Below are 6,131 nucleotides of genomic sequence, written 5' to 3' on the forward strand. Positions count from 1 at the left end.
CTTGGCCTCTGGGATCATGCAGAGCTGGGGAGGCATCCAGCTCCTCTGTTTCTTAGCTCTGTGACCCTGGGTGAGTTAGTTGTCATTCTCTGTGCTTCAGTTTCAACTTCTGAAAATAGGGGTGGAATAGATCTCTTAGGGGGTGAAGAATTTGAAGAAATAATCCATACAAAGTACTTACTGTGGTCCACACCTGATTGGTAGTAAGCCTTCAAAAAGTACTCAAGCAATGTTATGCTTCAGCACAATATTTCTACTTCTTGAAGGAGCTAATGCTAGATACAGAGAAGTCTCTCCCCACCCCTGCTTTTTAAAGTTTTTATTTAAGTTCCAGGTGGTTAACATACAGTGTAATATTAGTGTCAGATGTACAATAATACAGTGATTCAGCACTTCATACAACACCTGGTGCTCATCACTAGTGCACTCCTTAATCTCCATCACCTTTTTAACCCATCACCCCACTCCCCTCTAGTAACCATCAGTTCATTCTCTCTTTTTTTTTTTTTTAATTTATTTATTCATGAGAGACACAGAGAGAGAGGCAGAGACACAGGCAGAGGGAGAAGCAGGCTCCACGCAGGGAGCCCGACGTGGGTCCTGATTCCGGGCCTCCAGGATCACACCCCAGGCTGCAGGACGCGCTAAACCACTGCGCCACAGGGGCCGCCCCAGTTCATTCTCTATAGTAAAGAGTGAGAAGTTTTTTTGTTTTTTGTTTTGTTTTGTTTTTTTTAAGTAAACTCTACATGCAACGTGGGGCTTGATGAACTTACGGCCCCAAGATCAAGTTTCATGCTCCTCTGACTGAGCCAGCCATGTGCCCCAAGAGAACTCTTAACTACCAAGAAGTTGACTGTAGCGATTTTTATGGTAACCAAAATGTAAAACCAACCCAAATATCCAACAATAAGGTAGGGAATAGTTTAATAAATTGAAATATAGCCTCTTAATAGATTATACAATTAAAATACTAACTGAATTTATCATAACAGAAAATGCCTATTTATAAACATGTAATAACAGCTTTATTGAGATATAATTTACAAGTCATACAATTCACCTAAAGTGTACATACAATTCAATGATTTTTAGCATATTCATAGAGTTGTACAACCATCACCACAATCAATTTTAGAACATTTCGTCACACCCAATATACTTTTTTTAAAAAGAAAACTCTACATACATATGGGGCTTGAACTCATGACCCCAAGATCCAGAGTTGCACACTCTACTGACTGAGCCAGCCAAGTGCCCCACCCCTAATTTACTTTAAAAAAGTTTTTTTAACGTTTTTTCTAATGGTACACAAAAGACACGGGTTTATCCCAGCTATACAAAACACACCAGAAGAAAATACACAAAAATGTTAACAGTACTTCAGTGATAAGATTCTCCCATTTTATTTTCCCCATTCCTACTTTTCCACATTTTTTTAAAATTTATTTATTCATGAGAGACAAAGAGGCAGAGACACAGGCAGAGGGAGAAGCAGGCTCCATGCAGGGAGCCCGACGTGGGACTCGATCCCTGGTCTCCAGGATCACGCCCTGGGCCAAAGGCAGGCGTTAAACCACTAAGCCACCCAGGGATACCCCTCCATATTTTTCTATAAGCAGGGGGTGTTAATTTGCTAATGAGAGAGAATAAATTTTAATATTTACAAATGGTAATACTGCAAGGAACATAAAACTCTGGTAAGGGGGCTTGAACAAATAAGAATTTATTTTTATCTCATAAAAAGAAATTTGGAGCTTAAGACCTATAACATTGTTAAAAATAACCAAACATAACATGATTCTGATTCAAATAAACCAGCTGTAGAAAAAATTATGATAAAAAAATCTGAAACTGGGGCACCTGGCTCAGTTGGTTAAGCATCTGCCTTCGGCTCAGGAATGGTCCCAGGGTCTTGGGATTCAGTCCCTCATCGGGCTCCCTGCTTAGTGGGGAGTCTGCTTCTCCCTCTCCCTCTGCACCTCCCCCTGCTTGTGCTCTCTCTCTCTCTCACACACACACACACACACTCTCTCTCTCTTTCTCAAATAAATAGAATCTTTAAAAGGAAAGAGATATTTGCTCTTATTGAGCAGCAGCATCTATTTGGTGACCATAAGGTAAAAAGCATATGAGAAAGGCTGAGAATCACAAAGACGTTAGCCTGCTATCTTTGAACTGCTGAAATCAGTTTTGCAGCTTATGCCAGTGCATTAGCATTTTAGGCAGAACACAAGAACCACATCCCATCCGTGTTCTGTGTTTCATCTAGAACAGTAAGGGAGGCTAGAAGAGTGAGCATTTGAGCTTTGGCAGCTTCTGTATGAGACAGACAAGGGAGAAGGGGATTATATATAAGAATAAAAGGAACCAACCTACACTGATAGTCACATGTTCTTTAAAAAGGACACTTCTGTTCTTAATATAATTAAGCATTAAAAAAAAATAAAAATAAAAGCCAAATTTCTTCTAGAAAGACCACTTCAGTACTTTCCTTTTTTGCCAATTGATTTTTATAAGTCAGAATCCTGGAATTTAAGAGATTGCACAAGGCACCTGGTTAGTGCCTTTCCACTCAAGGGGTGGGTCCCTGACCAGCAGCATTAGCACCTCTGGACCTACCCTCACCTACTATGCTGGAACCTGCATTTTCATGGGATCCCAGGATTCGCACACGTATTAAGGTTTCAAGAGCACTGCTATGTCAGAAGAGTCCTGGCTTAAGCCTCAGCGAAGCTGACCCTAAGAGTCAGGTGAGAGGACCAGTGGGGTAGGCCTATCCGGGATCTATGCACTCTGGGGACTGGTTTTCCCTTTGGGAAAAACTTGCCTAAAAGGAAAATATTCAGGCATACAGGTTTGATTTCAGGAAATATTTCCTCATTCATTCATTCATTCATTCAAGAATTTTTTTTAATTTTTTTTTTATTTATTTATGATAGTCACACAGAGAGAGAGAGAGGCAGAGACATAGGCAGAGGGAGAAGCAGGCTCCATGCACTGGGAGCCCCACGTAGATCCCGGGTCCCCAGGATCACGCCCTGGGCCAAAGGCAGGCGCTAAACCACTGTGCCACCCAGGGATCCCTATTCAAGAATTTATTTAACACCTCCTGCATACTCTCAATAAAAAGACAAATAAAAGGGCTCCTGGGTGACTCAGTAGGTTAAGCATCTGCCTCAGGTCATGATCCCAGGACCCTGGGTCCTGGGATTGTGAAGCCCCTCTGAGCACGGAGCCTGCTTCTCCTTCTCCCTCTGCCTGTTGCTCCACCTATTTATGTGCTCTCTCTCCATCTATCAAATAAAATATTTTTAGGGATGCCTGGGTGACTCAGTGGTTGAGTGTCTGCCTTCGGCTCAGGGTGTGATCCTGGGTCCAGGGATTGAGTCCGCATCGGGCTCCCTTTGAGGAACCTGCTTCTCCTTCTATGTCTCTGCCTCTCTCTCTCTCTCTCTCTCTGTCTCTCATGAATAAATAAAATAAAAACCTTTAAGCATAAATAAATTCTTTTTTAAAAAATGACAAATAAATCAATATGAAGTATAGTCTTTATTCTCAAGTAATATGCACTTGATATGCAATCTGATAGGAAGACAGGGATGCCAGTAGATATCACAGTGTTAAGCGGTATCTTTGAGATGGTAGGACAAGGTGCCCTGGGAGCTACTAGGAGGGCAACTTTCACAGATGTGGGGAGCACACATGGGTATCTCCTTGGGGAAATATCATCGCTGAATCCTGCATGATGAGCGGAAGATAGTCAAAAGAAGGGGTAGTAAAGGGAGTGAGGCCGAAGAAAACATCTTCAGGCCAAAAGCACAGTATTTACGGAGATGAGGGTTTGGGGAACCACAAGGAAAAGGAAAGGGGGATTGGTGAGAAATGGGGCCAGAAGGAAGGCAGGATTCAGATCACGGTCTTCAGGACCAGATTAAGGAGTCTGAACTTGACTCACAGGCTAACGTGTGAGGACGGCCTCTAAGAATTCCTGCCTCCCTAATTGTCATCTATGTTGGTTCCCATGGCTTCTCTGGTGCTTCTTAAAGAGGCGTCAAACCAAAGAAGCCATTTGTCAAAACCCCCAGGGATGTGGGGAGGGCAGTTCTCAGTGTGTGTTGGGCCCTGGCAGCAACAGGAATGGCGAGTGGGGAGCCCAGCCTTGGTGAGAGGCAGCACCCTGTGACATGCATTCCACCTGTGTGTGCCTGCGGCAAGGGCAGCAAATGTAGCAGTGCTGCTGGAGCAAGAGCGGCAGAGAACACATCGGGAGAACAGACATGGGGCACCCTCATGGATGCCCAGGGAGAAAAGGGGTGGCCATGGTTGCACATAGGGTGGGGGATGAAAGGGAACAGTTCAAACCCCTAAAAATGCACCTGCCCTATTGTGTGAATATTTGTGATGTGACCCAAGTATTTCATGACCCCTTCGAGGCTCACTTTCCCCTGGTAATGTGGGGGAAGTGTGTTGGGGACTGGGGCTGACTGTCCTCCCAGGACCGGTGTCCTCGGCAGGAAATGCTGTCACCACGCTTACCTCAGCAGGGGGCAGGAGCAGAGAAGGCCACTTTTTAAAAAAATATTTTATTTATTTATTTATTCATGAGAGACACACAAACAGAGAGAGAGAGAGAGAGAGAGAGGCAGAGACACAGGCACAGGGAGAAGCAGGCTCCATGCAGGGAGCCCGACGTGGGACTCGATCCCGGGCCTCCAGGATCAGGCCCTGGGCTGACCGAGGCGCTAAACCGCTGAGCCATCGGGGCTGCCTGGAAGGCCACTTTCCCTGCTACTGCCCTGCGCCCAAATTGCTCGCAGTACTATAACATGAGCTGTGTAGCGGGCTTGTCTGAAATTTCAGACATAACAAGGAAGCTAAAATGTGGGCAGGAAACAACCGAGCCCATTCGGGTGCTTTCCCAACAGTCACCTACCCACCACCCGCCCTGCCTCAGGCTCCACACAGATCCAGCAGAAGCCACTGACACTGAGGTTTTCTTACCTTGGGCCAAATCAAATTCCGGGGCCGGGCTCCCTCTCCCACCAGTCTCAGGAACAGAAAAGGAATCAGTATAGAGATTTATTCTCCTCTCATCAAGAGCAAACTCCCAGCCATCAGGATGTTGTGTTTTTCCAGTGCTAACTACACGTCTGCCTTCCCTGCAAATCCTGGGGCTCCTTGGGTTGGGAGCTGTATCTTCATCAGCTCTGGATCTCTTCTCAAATTGCCAGCTTCCCTCTATCCAGAACGAGCCCACTTCCTTTTTAAGCCGTTTCCAACCCAAATAGACAAGTGAAACCACAAAACCAATATCCCAGATTTTGCCTCCTTTTTATCCCTGTGAGAAGTTCCTAAAATGAGCAAGCCCCTGCCGTAAGGCATTCCTCATCAACCTCATTATGCAGTGTTTACCCTTATAACAGGCTGTCAGTCCCAGAGCAGCACAGAGCTCATTCCTGCAAATGTCACTGCCTACCTCCGGGGAAGACCTGCCGCCCAGAAAGGGGGCTCTCTCCCCCGATTGCCAAACAGTTCAGCTGGGCGCTGGCTGGCGAAGCAGAATTCAGCTAATTGCGTGTCACGGAGGGCCGCTGGGTTTCATGGGCTTGTGTTCTACATATGGGGTGAGGAGGCCCATTCTAACACATGTGTGCTGTTAAAATCCCTACCCAGCCAACATCCAGGCTGGCAGATGGAAGAAATTCGTAAAGGCTCTATTTCTGGTTTTCAACATTCAAAGAAACACTATGTTACCACCTCTTAAAAATAATTGGTTAAGTACCAAGTTATTTTCATTGCCACAGTCATAAATAAAAGAAGTGCTAGACCACATTATTCATATCTATAGTAGCTGATGATAATTCTTCATGCAAGGAGAACGATTATTGATGTTTGGGAGGTTGCCTTTTTTTTCTCTCTCTCTCCCCAAACCTCACCTCCACCCCCAGCCAAGAAGTCTTGTCGATTAGAGTAATGTGAAGCGGCTGATGGTTGGGAGTAAAATTAAACTCTACTCTTTCCTGAAGCAAGAAATGATGTCAAGATGAAAATGAGAAAGTGCCTAAGCACCGTAGCATTTACTTGGGAGGAAGGCTCCCCGCAGAAACCTGCATGGCAGAAAACGAGAG

This window comes from Canis lupus, chromosome 38 (genome assembly GCF_048164855.1).
Source record: "Canis lupus baileyi chromosome 38, mCanLup2.hap1, whole genome shotgun sequence".
Classification (NCBI taxonomy): domain Eukaryota; kingdom Metazoa; phylum Chordata; class Mammalia; order Carnivora; family Canidae; genus Canis; species Canis lupus.